Source organism: Monodelphis domestica, chromosome 4 (genome assembly GCF_027887165.1).
Source record: "Monodelphis domestica isolate mMonDom1 chromosome 4, mMonDom1.pri, whole genome shotgun sequence".
Lineage (NCBI taxonomy): Eukaryota > Metazoa > Chordata > Mammalia > Didelphimorphia > Didelphidae > Monodelphis > Monodelphis domestica.
The window spans coordinates 436,616,248-436,633,042 of record NC_077230.1 but is presented as its reverse complement, the minus strand read 5'-3'; the positions used below and the strand labels follow the sequence as shown (position 1 = coordinate 436,633,042).

Below are 16,795 nucleotides of genomic sequence, written 5' to 3'. Positions count from 1 at the left end.
TTAAAAGACTGACTGACTGATTCTCTCTCTTAAGACTCAGGTCTAGGCCATTTTGGCTTGAGGCCCTTCATAATTATTCCTTTCCTACTCTTTCTCTCTTTCTCTAATTCCTCATTATATTATTAATTAAAAATCTCTATAAAAACCCAGTTGACTTGGGTATTTGAATAATTGGGAATATTTCCCTGGCGACCACCTTATATTTGATTTAAAAACCAAGACACTGTAGTGAAACATATTTTCTGTGGTCAAATTTATTCACCCTCTCTTATATCTATCACAATTTATATCTTCCACTATTTTAATCACTATAGTTTAAGACCTTCACCATTTTAAATCTCACACCAGGAAGAGAAGCAGATGAACAACACTGATGACATCAGTTAGCTGCACACCAGCCACACTCCAGAAATGCTGGATGAAACCATCACTGATGACTACAAGTACACCAAAGACTGACATTACACTTCTCTTAATCATGTTCACTATCATTATCCTGATGGACACTTGTCATGCTGACATCTATGGGTCTATTATACCTAAACCTCCTATATTAAGAATGTTAACTTATATGGACTAACCCCCACTCATGTATGTTAATGACACCAGATAGATCCCACACTCCAAAGACTTTACCAGGGGATCAGAAGGGAATAGCTACAATTATTCGGACACTACTGTATACCCGTTATTTTGTATGTCTATGCTATATACTGTCAAAAGGAATTAATTTTCTTTACATTGTAAAATTCAAACTTGGATTGTAAGAAATGATGCTGATTCTTCCCCTTCTCATACTGGAAGATGTTCTGGTATGTGGGAAGTCTCGCCTCAGTGTTAAACTGAGTGCTCTAGGTTGGGCAACCTTTATGGATGCACAGTTGTTGACCCTTTGGTGTAGAATTGGCTATTCCACATCTACATGGGACAGAGGCAAAGTGTACCCTGAGATTCCCCTTTGGAGTATATACAATCTGCCCTGAGGAGCAACTCCAAGGACTCCTAGCTTCTTGGTGGCAGCAATCAGCCCAGCAGGGGCAGCAACAATTGGGTTGGGGTGGTGGAGGCTGATTTAGGATCAGAGCTGGAGATCTGGAGGAGGATTTCTGGAGGCTGGGGGCTGGGGCTGGGTGATCTGGGTTCAGAAGATCAGGAGGAAGCAGTATTAGCAATGTCAGAGTCAGCAGTGAGGAGGAATGAGGAACGAAGGACTCAAGCAGTTGGATGAAAGAAGTGGTTTATTTCTTCTTTGCCAAGAGTACCCCCTTCCCCGCCCCCTGCTAAAAATAGCCTGGCCAGTCAGGAGAGCAAGCAACCAGGCAAAAAGTTGGAAAAGAAAAACACAGCAGTTCCAAAGAGAGTTGGAGCTTGCAAGGGTTGGTGGGGAGGGCAAAAAGCCTTGGCAGGAGAAACATGGCTTAAAATTCTTTTATCTAGTCTATCTTAAAAATTTGAGAGGTTCTCCAACTAGTGGTTGCCATCAATGTAAAAGTTAAAATTAAATCTCAATAATAATATTATATTTTAAGAGATTTATTATTGATCATTAGAAATCAAGAAATAAAGATACAAAATAAAGACCATGTGTCCATGGCTGGTTAGCTGTTTTTTAGTCAACCCCACTCACCACCATCAATGCTGATTCTACATCAGAGAGAGGAGGAGCCTCAATGCCCATGCCCTTTATCCTTTATAGGAAGTGTGTAATGACAGGAAGTCAGTGGGCTCTTGGATATGTAGTTCTTTTTTAGGGTAATAGATTTTCAATTATACATTACTCAAGTTGTATTTATGCCTGTTTTCATTAGGTTAGATGAGCTGACTCTCTTCAAAATTTTTTGTCCTCTGGCTATTTCAATTTATAACCCTAGCAGAAGAGCTTTAAGGAACTAATTCTGTTAAGGCCTGAGTAATCAATCCCAGGCAGGATTCTTGAACAGGAGGGGCAACTGGCCATGAAAAAATGAAGCAGGTAACTAGGGCAGTAGCTCTGTTTCACCATGAAAATTGTCTCAGACCAAGAGTAAAAATATTGCCACAAACTGAATACAGGAGTGAAAGAACCAAAAGGAGATAGAGTGAAACAAATTTCAAAAAGAGAAAAACCCAAAAGGTAGGCAGAGACCATCTGGGGAACTGAGGTGAGAGGGCAGCAGAGCTAGCAGGAGACATAGCATCAAGTCAAGAGCAAACCACAAACCACATCCCACACCCCCACTTTTGCTCTCACAGGTTCCAAACTTAAACCCTACTTAACAGACCCTGAGATTCTGTAAGGGGCAAACCATTTCCAAGACAACTCATGTACCTTGAAATTTCAAACCTGTAGAAAAGTCTTGAATCCCAGCCCAGGGCAATCTGGGCTGATCTTTATGGGCACAGAGCAAAGCCAGGAATCCCAGGCTGGGTTTGGGATGAGGACATAATCCACAGTTTGGGGTGAGGACACAGTTCTCAGGGGGAGCCTCCCTAGGATCTTTTTGCCAAAAACTAAGGGTGGAGCTCCAAGACAGGGTGACCAAGGGTGTGCCTGATGGAATCAAACAACTTGAGATCAAAAACTTGAACCTAAACCTGGGGCTAGAATGTAATCCGCACATGACCTGATCAAGTTCAGACTTGGATAAAAAAAATTATACCCAAGCCTGAGGAAAGTCTTTAAGTTAGCAACATCTCAAAAGTCAATTTAATCAGCATGGGGAGAGTGCTCTCAGAGCTCACAGCTCTCAGGCCATCTGGTAAACTAGCAATAACCCATAAAAATAAAAAATAGCATCATGGAAGGACTAAAGTTTAAGAAATGGAATGGAATAATTTGTGTATAGGGAGTTTTACCTTATCAAGTTGGAGAGCTACTTCTTCCTATGAGAAAGGTGTGAAGGAAGAGATATTTGAAGGTTTCTAAGGGGCTTGATATGAGAATGAAGATAGGACAGTTTTGAGAAGAGAGAGAAAGTCCTTAACTGGGGAGGTATGAGGAATACGTGCAAGGGCAATTCTAAGGGAGAAAGACAAAGTTTGGAGTAGATACTATGAAGCATGAGGGAGTAGAAGTATAATTTTTACCTTTTTTTCGGTGACATCCCTGTTGAGATTGTGTAATCTAAAGTGATAGGTGGCCCAATCCTTACATTTTTGTGACATGGACCAGAACCATCAGCTGCATGTGAGTAGGAGTCAAAATGGTAGGTGGTGAAGAGAATCTAAGGGTGAGGATGGTGGAGGTCATGGTGAGAAGCAAGAACATGGTTTGGTGTTGGAAGGAAGAGAGAAAGAAGAAATGATAAAGAATATAACTAAAAAAAATATTGAGCAGTGAGGTGACATAGTGAATACAGAGCCAGATGTGGAGTCAGGAGCCTATGATTTAGAATCTACCAACAGGCACTTTCTTGTTGTGTGACCCTGGGCAAGTCACTTAATGCTGTTTATCTCAGTTTCCTTTTCTATAAAATGAACTGGAGAAGGAAATGGCAACCCACTCCAGTATCTCTGCCTAGAAAACCCCAAATGGGGTCAGAGTCAGATATGACTAATCAACACAACAGAAAAAATGTCCAGGAAGTGTGAAATAGAACACTTGGTGGTGATATCAAGTTCAAGGGTCAGAACGTCTTCCTGAGTAACTTTGGGGAAATGGAGAAAGTCATGGGAAGGAAGAAGAATGGGGACCTGGAATATCAGCCTACTCGAGGATGCATGTCGGTGCATGGTAAGGGGCAGAGAATGACTGTGGACCAAGCACAGAACTAATGGAGAACAAGGAGAACACCACCAGGGGCAGCAGGTAAAACTCTAGAAACTGTATTAGGTGCAAAAGGTAGATTGAATGAAACTGCTAGCAGGAGAGGTTATTGGATAATGGAACTGAGAAGAGAAGCTGGAGGTGGAGAACGTATCAGCTGGGGCTGGGGAAAATGTGTTGGCATTTCTTCAGTGCCCAAGATGAAAGCTCCTTCCATGAGGTGTGTGCACAGGTATCCCTCAGCTGCCTCCTGACTCCGGTCCTCCTGCTTCATTTTCTCATTTTAAGGAAGGGCAGAGCCCAGCCATCACTCCTTCTGCAAACAGAGCCACTATGGTCTGGACAAGGGCACTACCTTGTGTTTCCCTTTCCAACAGTCCTTTTAAATGATCTGCACACACTCACATAGATACACTGACACACACTCACAGACACCGATATATACAAACAGACATAGTCACACAAACATACACATTTTTTCTAAATTCAGGGTCAAAAGACTAGACATTATGGGAAATATTGCAACAAACCAGAAGAAAACAGGAAAGATTCCTCCATGTTCACCCCTGAACAAACTATTAAATTCTTGGGATGATCCTAATTTCCCAAAAGAACATGGTATGTCAAAGAAGGAAGCAAAGAGATTGTGTAAAGCATGAGTAGTAAAATCCTTTAGGTGGCCAAGATCTGGTTCATTTGAAATAACTAAAAGTGGCAATTGGCTATAAGAATTCTAAAGAGTATACCTATTGGCTATTATAGGTATATCATCTTGACAAGTGTAATAGAGAGGGGGTCTTACAAAAGGGAAGGAATCACTAAACAGCTGTTAGGGGATTGAATTCTATGTGGCACTTCCTCTTTCTTTCACTGAGCTAGGTTGTTATCAATGGATCATTTTCTTTTCCTCCCCCCAAACCCCCCAACTCTCCCATAGCTGACATGCAATTCCACTGGATATCACATGTGTTCTTGATTTGAACCCATTTCCATGTTGTTGGTATTTGCATTAGAGTGTTCATTTAGAGTCTCTCCTCAGTCATATCCTCTCAACCCCTATAGTCAAGCAGTTGCTTTTCTTCAGTGTTTTTACTCCAACAGTTTGTCCTCTGCTTATGGATAGTGTTTTTCTCCTAGATCCCTGCAGATTGTTCAGGGACATTCCATTGACATTAATGGAGAAGTCCATTATGTTCGATTGTACCACAGTGTATCAGTCTCTATGTACGATGTTTTCCTGGTTCTGCTCCTGTCACTCTGCATCACTTCCTGGAAGCTGTTCCAATCTCCATGGAATTCCTCCACTTTATTTTTCCTTTGAGCACTATAGTATTTGTTTTTGTACAAACAAAACCAATGTAACTAAAATCAGAAGGGAAGCAACAAATTGGGAAACAATCTTCATAAAAAGCTCTGGCAAAGGTTTAATTACTCAAATTTACAAAGAGCCAAGTCAATTTTCTTTGTACTTTTAAAGAAAAGGACGGTTTCTTGAGGTTATAAAAGTAGGTCTCTCACAGTGCTTGGGGTCTTCCAATATTAATCAGGAGTCTGGCTTTATTGGAGGATTTGGCCCTCTCCCAATGAACCTAATTATTTGGCTTAGAGAATTTGATTTTTTTTAATCTAAATTGACTAATAAGCTATGAGAATCAACTAAAAGCTCAGGTTCATACATAACCATTACGAAGTTTTTCCCCAGTGTGTATTTTCTGCCATTTAGCAGGTGTGGAGGTATATGTGAAAGCTTTTCCAAACTGACTACAGTCATAGTTTTTCTCCAGTGTGCATTCTCTGGTGCTTGGCAAGATGGCCACTTGTTGTAAAAGTCTTTCCACATTGTTTACATTCATAAGGTTTCTCTCCAGTGTGGATTCTCTGATGTACAGTAAGACCATCTCTCCGTGTAAAAGCCTTTCCACATTGTTTACATTCATATGGTTTTATTCCAGTGTGAATTCTCTGATGTGTATCAAGTTGTGAGCTAAATATGAAAGACTTTCCACATTCTTTACAGTGATGAGGTTTCTCTCCAGCGTGGATTCTCTGATGTACAGCAAGATTGTACCTAGTTGTAAAAGTCTTTCCGCACTGTTTACATTCATAAGGTTTCTCTCCAGTGTGGATTCTCTGATGTGTAGCAAGTTGCGAGCTAAATGTGAATGACTTTCTACATTGTTTACATTCATAAGGTTTCTCTCCAGTGTGGATTCTCTGATGTACAGTAAGACCATCTCTCCGTGTAAAAGCCTTTCCACATTGTTTACATTCATATGGTTTTGCACCAGTGTGAATTCTCTGATGTGTAGCAAGTTGCGAGCTAAATGTGAAAGACTTTCCACATTCTTTACAGTGATGAGGTTTCTCTCCAGCGTGTATTCTATGATGTACAGCAAGATTGTACCTAGTTTTAAAAGCCTTTCCACAATGTTTACATTCATAAGGTTTCTCTCTAGTGTGGATTCTCTGATGTGAAGCAAGTTGCGAGCTAAATGTGAATGACTTTCTACACTGTTTACATTCATATGGTTTCATTCCAGTGTGAATTCTCTGATGTGTTGCAAGTTGTGAGCTAAATGTGAATGACTTTCCACATTCTTTACAGTTATAAGGTTTCTCTCCAGTGTGGATTCTCTGATGTTTAGCAAGACCATAGCTAGTTGTGAAAAACTTTCCACACTGTTTACATTCGTAAGGTTTCTCTCCAGTGTGGATTCTATGATGTTCAGTAAGACCAGAGCTCTGTGTGAAGGTCTTTCCACACTGTTTACATTCATAAGGTTTCTCTCCAGTGTGGATTCTTTGATGTATAGAAAGACTGTAGCTAGCTGTGAAAGCCTTTCCACACTGTTTACATACATAAGGTTTCTCTCCAGTGTGGATTCTCTGATGTACAGCAAGACCGTTTCTCCATGTGAAAGCCTTACCACACTGTTTACATTCATATGGTTTTGTTCCAGTGTGAATTCTCTGATGTTTAGCAAGTTGTGAGTTCAATGTGAAAGATTTCCCACATTCTTTGCAATCATAGGGTTTCTCTCCAGTGTGGATTCTTTGATGTGCAGCAAGATTTCCCCTCTGTGTGAAAGCCTTTCCACACTGTTTACATTCATAAGGTTTCTCTCCAGTGTGGATTCTATGATGTTTAGAAAGACAGGCCCTCTGTGTGAAAGTCTTTCCACACTGTTTACATTCATAAGGTTTCTCTCCAGTGTGGATTCTTTGATGTTGAACAAGATGATCCTTTCGGGTAAAAGCCTTTTCACATTCTTTACATTCATAAAGTTTCTCTCCAGTGTAGATCATCTGATCTCGAGCACGTTCAGAATTCTGACAGAAGGCCTTCCCATCTTTACTGCTCACAGAAAGCTTCTCTCCAGGATTACTTTTTGGATCTCTAATGAGGCTGGAACTCCAAGTGAAGGGCATTTCCTCTGGATAATCTTGATACATGGGTATTTCTGGAAGTTTCACATAGGATTGAAGTTCTTCTTTTTCAGGGAAGTACTTGTTGTATTCATTATTCTGATGATAATCAATTCCAGAGGTCATTTCCTTATATTGATTTAGGATTGAATATTGTGTGAATTTCTTTGCAATTCCATAAAATTCACTGTCACTATTTGGATTTTTATTTACTTTGATATCAGATTCATAGCTTTCTCTCAAAATGAAGTCATAAGGATCCTCATTCATAACTCCTTGCTTACTAGATCCTTTCATAACAAGGTTCAGCTTTGTAGTCATCTCCTTCACTTCAAAACTGGTCTCTGCATCTGTAGAAAACAAATGATGATATAACAATGAAACAAACAGCAAGTTCTCTCCTCTGATGGCAGAAAGTAAATTGATTTTATTCTATTTTCCTAATTTAAAATGAGATTTTTCAAGCTGAAGGAAGCAGAAACGGTCTTTGAATACATCATTTGGTTATATCTGCGAATGGTTCACTTTGAAAATATCTTCACATATAATAACACTGAAATGTCATGACACTCCTGTGTCACAGAGAGGTCCAGCACTGTAATCATAATTTACAACTTGGGCCATGAGCTCAGAATAGAGCCAACCTCCCTGCAGATAGACTATAGTTCAAGTCCTGTTACTGAGCATGCTGTGTCCATAGTACAAGACCGTTTTTCCCTACTGCACTTTCTAACTTTCCTTTAAAAGTCTCTTATTGATTATACTTATAATTTTGTCAATTCCAGGTAATTATCTCAATATTCCATTCTGATTATTTTGGAAGCATTGTCATATCTCTGAATATTACTACGTTCTGGGATCAGTCCTGATGTGTTCCAAGGGCCTGCTTCTAGGTCTCACTGCCTGAAGTCTTTCTCCAGTCCACTCAATCTTGCACACAGGTGTCATATTCATCATCCTAAAGTACACTTCTGATCAAGTTACTCCTTCCTCAAGAAACTCCCTTACCTCCCTATCACTAGGATCAAATATAAGACTCTTTGGGTATTGCTGTTAACGCCCTTTATTCTCTGCCACTTTCCTATGTTCCCAGTCATCCCTCACCTCAGTGTTCTCCACACATGCAATGATCAGTGGTATATGCCTCTTTTTGTCTCTTGACCAGGAAACACTATCCCCCTGACTCCCAGGGTTTTTTCCGGATACCCCTCAGGCTGGTAATACCCATCTGGCTTCCCTCAAGTCACTTGTTAAATCCCTCATCCCACACTAAGTCTTGTCCACTCCTCCTTAGCCCTAGGGCCTTCCCTGTCTGGATTAGCTCCAATGTATACTGGATATGGTGGGGTTGCACATAACTATTTGCATATTGCCTTCCTCATTAGATAGGGATCTCCTTGAGAGCATGCTTCTCCCTTGCCTTTCTTTGTATTCCTGGGACTTACCACAGGAACTGGCACATAGCAGGAGCTTCATAAATGCTTGTTGCCTTGGATAAAGCTAGCAAAGAATTCATATTGGAAAGCCTCAGGCCTTCCTAGATGGTTTCAGGAGAGTTCCATGCTCTGGTGTTACCAACAAAGACTTCTTAGAGAGGATATTATCTTTATCACTGGAAAGGAACTGATAGGCCATGAAGCTCGACCCTCTCTTCTTTATTACAGACAAAAAAACTGAGGCTCAGAGATTTAATAACTTGCCTCAAATCCCACTGCTAAAATGTGTCTACAAACACATTCCAAGTCAGATCTGACTGCCCCAAGTCTAGCACTTCCTTCCCTATAACACAGAGGCCTCTTTTGGATAGTAGCTCTTATGTATCTGCTTTAATCTCACTCACTTGGACAGAAGCTCCTTGTGCCTTTGTGTTCTAACAACCATGGTGATTCCCCTTGCTGGCAACTGGATATCAAATTTTCTCTGGGAACTGGCAACCCTGGGTATAAGAAATAAAGAAGAATTTAGAACAGAGAGAAATAGATAATTTAGCCCAATGATTTCCATATTCACCTTTGGAGAGGGGCAGAGATCATTAAACCCATTTGCAATCAGAAAATTTCATCTTCATTTTCCTCTGTCATAGAAGGATGGGCACATTCCACAGCTTCTACTACCTAGAAATTAGAGGGAGCTGGCAGTGTAAGGGGGAAGAGGTCTGATCTTAGAGTCAAAAAGACAAGTTCTAATCAGCCTCAGATACAGGGGAACTGGTTGGCCCTTATGCAAGTCATTTAACCTCTATATGCCTCAGTTCCTTTAACTGATATGATGATAATAATGCCAAACTCACAGGAATGTTGTGAGACCACATGGTAAAAATTATAGTCTTTTACCTAGTTCAGGACATAAAACAGATATATATAAAGATGCTTATTCCCTTCCCTTCCTTTTCTACCATGTGGGCTGGAATTTGAGGGAAGAATCATGAAAAATGTGCTAGCCTCGGGAAAATTAGGGACCATGAGCTATCATTTTATACTTCTAAACAAGACTTATCTAATGACTAGATTCATCCCAAAGAAAAAGGGGCTACCTTGACAGGTAGAGGGTTAATGTCCATCTGCAAGGAAAAGCTGCATGGGTATGAGAGTTTGAAGACTAAATTCCAGTTCACTTAGAAACTAAACTCTGAGATTAGCTTCAAGACTGTGAATATGTAATATTCATTTGAGTTTTAACCTTTTTACCTAAAATATAAAACAGACAATTTCAGGAACAACAAAGCAATATCTCAGTTTCCCATCACATAATTCGAAAATCTATTTCATGAAAAAGCAGGATTCTGTGGAGAGAGAGTACATTTGCTTTTTTAATAACTGATAAAAAGCTCAAAATCCTACACATTAGGCCTGGAATTAAAACATTCCTTTGATGGCAGATTCAGAGTTACCAGAGGAAATGGTCTTTACCCACTGAGAGCAGATTCTGCACATTCTCCAGCATGACCTCCCTGTACAGCTTTTTCTGAGAATGGTTCAACATGCACCACTCTTCCTGGGTGAAGTCCACAGTCACATCCTGGAACGTTACTGACTCCTAAATCAGCAAAAGTCATGAGATTTAGAGCTGAGACTTCAGAAATCATCAACCCTCATCAACACATATAGGAGGAAACTGAAGCTCACAAGGGATTTACCCCAAACTTTTAACTTTGAATAGCATCAGAACCAGCACTGGAGAGCAGTCATTCAGAGTCTAATGGAATACTGAGAAAAGCATTTGTATCTGAAGTGAGAATCATGTTGGAATAGTAAAACCTGGAGAAGTGTCGTACTTTGAATTGTTTCTCCTTATGGAATCAGGGAGATGGTATGTAAAGTATAAGATTCTGTGGAGGAGAAAGAGAGATGATCTGAAATTCTTCCTTATCCCAAATGTCAGAATTGATCTAGTAAGAACATTTTATAAAGAGTTTGTGAGAAGGTGACAAGTACTGTGTATTCTGGGGAAAAAAACATTACTAATCATTAATTAGGAAAGAATAAAGAAAAAGGAATTATCTACTTAATTTCCAAAAAGTTGAAATACTTTTATCTAGATTGTGAGAAACAATGGTCTTATGAAGAACTCAATGGAAAACCACAGTGAAGCAGGAAAGTATTTTATTAAGATGTTCTTACAAGAGCAGGTCTCCAACAAGTAGGCACATACCTGGATTGGCACAAGCAGCTTTTATTACATATACCTGGCCACAGAGTCCTCCCTCCTTTCTCCACTGGCTGGGTTGTAGAGGTATACAACTTCCCAACACACCTATAATATGTTCTCCTCTAGTCATATTTACCTCTCCTGTGTCATGTTACATGTGCTTTAATAAGTTCACTCCACCTTAAGGGAACATAATTTAATATTCATGGCTATGCTGAGCATGCCTGTTATTCTCATTAGGAGTGGGGGGATTGGGTAGAGACTTTCCTGAAGTCCAGAAATCACCACATTTCCTTTACTGAAAAAAGTCACATAATCTGTTTTTTCTGTGTAGATGAAATGTACATGGGATCATACTCTGTTTCCATCCAAGAGCCCTTGCTCTCTCTCTCTCTCTCTCTCTCTCTCTCTCTCTCTCTCTCTCTCTCTCTCTCTCTCAGCTATCTATCTCCTTCGGTTCTCCACTCAGTCCTTCCCCTGAACTTTCCAAGAGATCACTGATTCATAAATGGCCAATGAAGAGGGGAATTAGAGGCTTCAACTGCTGCTCCCTCATTATTTCATTACAGAAGCAGAGCTTTATCCATACAAGAAAGATACCAGTTCAAACTTTATTTAGCCTTGTGGCTGGCCTAGCATTCTCTCAAAATGGTTCAAGGCTCACCGTGGCTTGCCAACCCTGCTCTTAGTTGTTTTATCTTAAAAAAAGAAAGCAGATTCCAACGTAGTTCCATGGCCTTGGGAGGGGACAGACTTGAAGATTGGAGTTTGGTACTTGGGTGGGGGGATAAAGGGGAAATTATTCCACAAAAACATCACAATTCAGTATTAATTTTCAACAAGAATTCATTTATAAAAAACAAATGCTCTAAAGATAGCCTAGGGACTCTAGAACCTCGGGAACCAAAGGTCAAAAGAATGAGTTAAGAGGCAGATTGAGGGATAACTGACAAGAGAGTGGCCAGATCTGATAAAACTATGCTACCTGGAAGAGTTCATTTATGTTTCCAAACTGCTCCATGGAAAACAGATGGTACACAACCCCCCATTTTTTCAATGATATACTCATACCACCACCAAAAAAATTTAAATAAATGAAAAAGCAAGTATATACAAAATGGCAAACTTCACAATGTTTATAATTTGTTTGAAATACATAAATTTTACGTATGTGCTAACAAAAAAACATTCTTTGCTTCTGACTTCCCATTGAATTTGTTTTACTTTGATACTTTTTTCTCTTGATTTTGATTTTGTAGCTTTTTTACTTTTAAACATTATTTTATTTGTTCATTTTCAAACATTATTCTTTGGAAACAAAGATCATTTTCTTTTCCTTCCCCCCTCCCGCCACCTCTCCCATAGCTGACCCGTGATTCCACTGGGTATCACATGTGTCCTTGATTCAAACCCATTTCCATGTTGTTGGTCTTTGCATTAGGGTGTTCATTTAGAGTCTCTCCTCAGTCATATCCCCTCAACCCCTGTAGTCAAACAGTTGCTTTTCCTCGGTGTTTTTACTCCCACAGTTTGTCCTGTGCTTGTGGATAGTGTTTTTTCTCCTAAGTCCCTGAAGATTGTTCAGGGACATTCCATTGACCCTAATGGAGAAGTCCATTATGTTCGATTGTACCACAGTGTATCAGTCTCTGAGTACAATGTTGTCCGGGTTCTGCTCCTTTCGCTCTGCATCTCTTCCTGGAGGTTGTTCCAGTCTCCATGGAATTCTTCCACGTTATTATTCCTTTGAGCACAATAGTATTCCACCACCAATGTGATACGGAAATCACATTAAAAGACTGATATATATTAATTTAAGGTCGCCAAGGAATTCAGCTATGTAATTCTAAATGAAAACTCAAGACAGCAGTCAACCTTTTATGGAGTTTTTAATTACTAACAGGAGGAAGAAAGGTATTAGAGAGAGAGAGAGAGAGAGAGAGAGAGAGAGACAAAGAGAGAGAAAGGGGAGAGAAGGGAATAGGGCTTAAATACCCCCTCTGCTTAGGCTAGGCCAAAGGCCCAAGGCCTTGGATAGCCGAGGCAAAGAAAAGAGATCAGTCCCTATCACTCACGTGATCAAAATGGAGAAACAGTCTGAGCGCCTCCACCCAAGCACCAGGCTCCAACAACCTCCTCTCCTCCACATAGGAAGTCCCCAGCACTCCTCAGCTGTCCTCTCCCTCATTTCCTGTGTCTCACCTGTGCCAATGCTGGTGCTAGCTTAACCCAGAACCGCCCAGAGGTCTGTCCCCTTTGCACATGTCTGCTGAAGGCCATATTCTCAAATAATTAAATCTTGAGCTTTGCTGCAGCCCTTCCTAAATCCTGTTACCTTGAGTGGGGTGGAGATTGCAGTTTCCAAGACCTGATTCTGTCATTCCAAGTATTTCTATTGTTATTGATCAGGAAATAACCAAATCCCATCCTCTAAAGAATGGTTTGAACAGGGTTGAATAGTTTTGAAATTCACACCAACATATACCACAATTTGTTCAGCCATTCCCCAATTGAAGGGCATCCCCTCATTTTCCAATTTTTGGCCACCACAAAGAGTGCAGCTATGAATATTCTTGTATAGGTCTTTTTCTTATTATCTCTATGGGGTATAAGCCCAGAAGTGCTATGGCTGGATCAAAGGGCAGGCAGTCTTTTATTGTCCTTTGGGCATAGTTCCAAATTTACCTCCAGAATGGTTGGATCAATTCACAACTCCACCAGCAATGCATTAATGTCCCTACTTTGTCAGATCCCCTCCCACATTCATTACTTTCCTTTGCTGTCATGTTAGCCAATCTGCTAGGTGTGAGGTGATACCTCAGAGTTCTTTTGATTTGCATCTCTCTGATTATCAGAGATGTAGAATACTTTTTCATGTGCTTATTAATACTTTCAATTTCTTTGGTTGAAAACTGCCTGTTTATGTCCCCTGCACACTTGTCAATTGGAGAATGGCTTGATTTTTTGTACAATTGATTTACCTCTTTATAAATTTGAGTAATTAGACCTTTGTCTGAGGTTTTTGTTATGAAGATTGTTTCCTAAGTTGTTGTTTCCCTTCTCATTTTGGTTACATTGGTTTTGTTTGTACAAAAACTTTTTAATTTGATGTAATCAAAATTGTTTATTTTACATTTTGTGACTCTTTCTATGTCTTGCTTGGTTTTAAAGTCTTTCCCTTCCCAAAGATCTGACAAGTATACTATTCTGTGTTCACCTAATTTTCTTAGAGTTTCCTTCTTTATATTCAGGTCATTCACCCATTCTGAGTTCATCTTGCTGTAGGGTGTGAGGTGTTGATCCAAACCTAATCTCTCCCACACTGTCTTCCAGTTTTCCCAAATGCAAACGCGAGCGGATCCAGCCTTCCCCACCCCACCTACATGGCCAGAGCCGGGGCCAGTGCTTGCTCAGACGAAAGAGCAAGGGGTGACTCTGACGCAAGGAGAGGGCACTTCTGCACCCTTGTGAGTTGACTAGGACAGCAGGGAGACTCCCCCCCCAAAAGGCAGCTAGGCAGAAAACCTCAAGACGTGAGAGAGAGCAGACTTCAGGTGTGCAGAACCAGCGTGCCCACCAGAGTGAGGGTGTGAGACAGGAATCCCTCTGGAACAAACAGGGACCATTTTGAGGGTCCTTGGGAATTAACCAGGTCTGCTGGGGACCAACCACCAAAAGTAACTAAACCAGAAAAACAGGCGGGTAAGAGAGAGCAGACACTGAGCTCCCCCTGGAGGAAGGCACCGAGAAAAGCTGCAAAGGACTGAGGAAAACTGAGACCCTGCTCATTAACTCCATATACAATAAAAACCTGCTCTAAAGACTCTGATTTCTGACTAAAGAGGGAAGTGAAAACATCCAGAGAAAAAGGCTAACTGTGCACAGGAGCCTCAAAATCCCAGCAAGAAATCAAAAAAGAAGACTGTCACCCTTGAAACTTTCTATGGAGGAAAAACCCAAGCTACAGAGGAAATCCTGTACGAAAGCCAAACAAAGGAAAAACCAGGAAAAAAAATGAAAATTGTCCACAAGCCCTGGAAGAGTCTCAAATGGAGCTTATTGTCAGAAAGATGGAAGCCCTCTGGAAAAAGAAGTGGGAAATGGTTCAAAAAGGAAACCAACAAATTATATTAGAGAACCAAAAAATTACAATTGAATGCCAAAAGATCAAAGCAGAAAATCAAGTCTTAAGGACCAGAATTGAGCAACTGGAAACCAATGATCTTGCAAAACAGTAAGAATTAATAAAGCAAAGTCAAAAAGTTAAGGAATTAGAAGAAAACATAAAATATTTCACTGACAAGGTGACACACATGGAAAACAAGGAAGGAGAGACAATCTGAGAATCATTGGTCTAACAGAAAAGCCAGAAATTAACAGTAATTTTGATATCATAATCCAAGAAAACTGCCAGAGATTCTAGAACAAGGGGGAAATTCAGGCATTGAAACAGTTCACAGAACACCCTCTACACTAAACCCCCAAAAGACAACTCCCAGGAATATAATTGCCAAATTCCAAAGCTTTCAAGCTAAAGAAAAAATCTTACAAGAAGACAGAAAAAGACAATTTAGATATAAAGGAATGCCAATCAGGGTCACACAAGACCTTGCAATTTGCACACTGAACAACCGAAAGGCATGGAACATGATATTCAGAAAGGCAAGAGAGTTGGGTCTTCAACCAAGAATCAGCTATCCATTCAAACTGATTTTGTAGCTTTTAAAGAAATTTTATCATACAATGGATTATTATATTATTCTCTTTCCATCTTTTCATCTATTTCCCTTATTTTCTTAATATTTTCAATCTGTCATTTCTAATAGCATAATATAAACTATTACATTAAAATAATCTAATCTATTAAAACAAATGCAGTGATTGGAAGAAATATTTGATTTCTAATTCATTTCCAATTACTAACAAAGCTTCCACTAATATTTTAATACAGCTTTTCACACAGCTTCCTGTCCTCTTAATAATGCCTAATCCTAGTAATTGGATACTTAGGTAAATGACCATGAATGGTTTTACAGCATTTAATGTATATTTCCATCTTGTTTTCTAAAACACAATTCACAGTTCCTCTAGCAATGTAATATTAGGCCTATTTCTCCATGCTTCTATCAGCATTTAATTTCATCAAATTACCCACTCTGGTTCCTTTAACATACATTACCAGGACCAGAATTAGCTAGATTGGTCCTTAGGCAGACATAATCTGTTGCTAGGACCATAATCTTTCCAAAACCAAGTCTTTAGATTCATCATTCCCAGTGGAACTTTTCCAGTGCCATAACCACTCAAGAATCCGATGTTACCTCCACAGTATGGTGAATGTTAAAGTAACATTTTTGTATTTATTATCCCACCAGAAACTACGATTGTATTGTGTATTTGCTCAGGCTCAGACCTACTGCTATCCTCATGTAAGTATGTTTATGTTTTAAAAATATGATTTGTCTTCTATTTGTAATCTATATTTCACTTTAAGCTGTATTCATTTGTATTATAAAATTTCTGAACAATAAAACAACTTGTACTTTCCCTTTCATTTTGTAGATTCATAAGAATTTACAAAATTTTCCTTTTCACTAGGATCTCCTGAATTATATCAGGATAATGTGCATGGAGGTCAAGAGGAGAGACTATCCCTATGCCATTCCTAGAGTTTTAAGACACATGGCCATCACTGATTAATCGGGTCACAGTCTTGGTAGAAGAATAGATGACAGTGTACCTGTCTATCTGGAAACTGAACTGGCTTATTTAGGCAGCGGCTACCATGGACCTGGAAAATTCATGCAACATAGGGTATGTGAGAGCAGACAGTACTGATCTTAGAGTTCACACTGATAACAAGCAGTGATGTAGCTCATAGACATTTTGTGAAGTGTGAATTTTAAAATTACTCCACCCTACTCAGACCGAACTTTAGAAGATTTGATTTAGCTATTTCCTGATTTGTAAGAATGG

At 39.7% G+C, this 16,795-nt stretch overlaps 1 pseudogene; it reads right to left on the bottom strand.

Moving 5' to 3' along the window:
• Positions 1 to 1,220: 1,220 nt before the first annotated feature.
• Positions 1,221 to 16,795, bottom strand: part of LOC100619712 (zinc finger protein 850-like) — a 41,748-nt pseudogene continuing 26,173 nt past the window's right edge.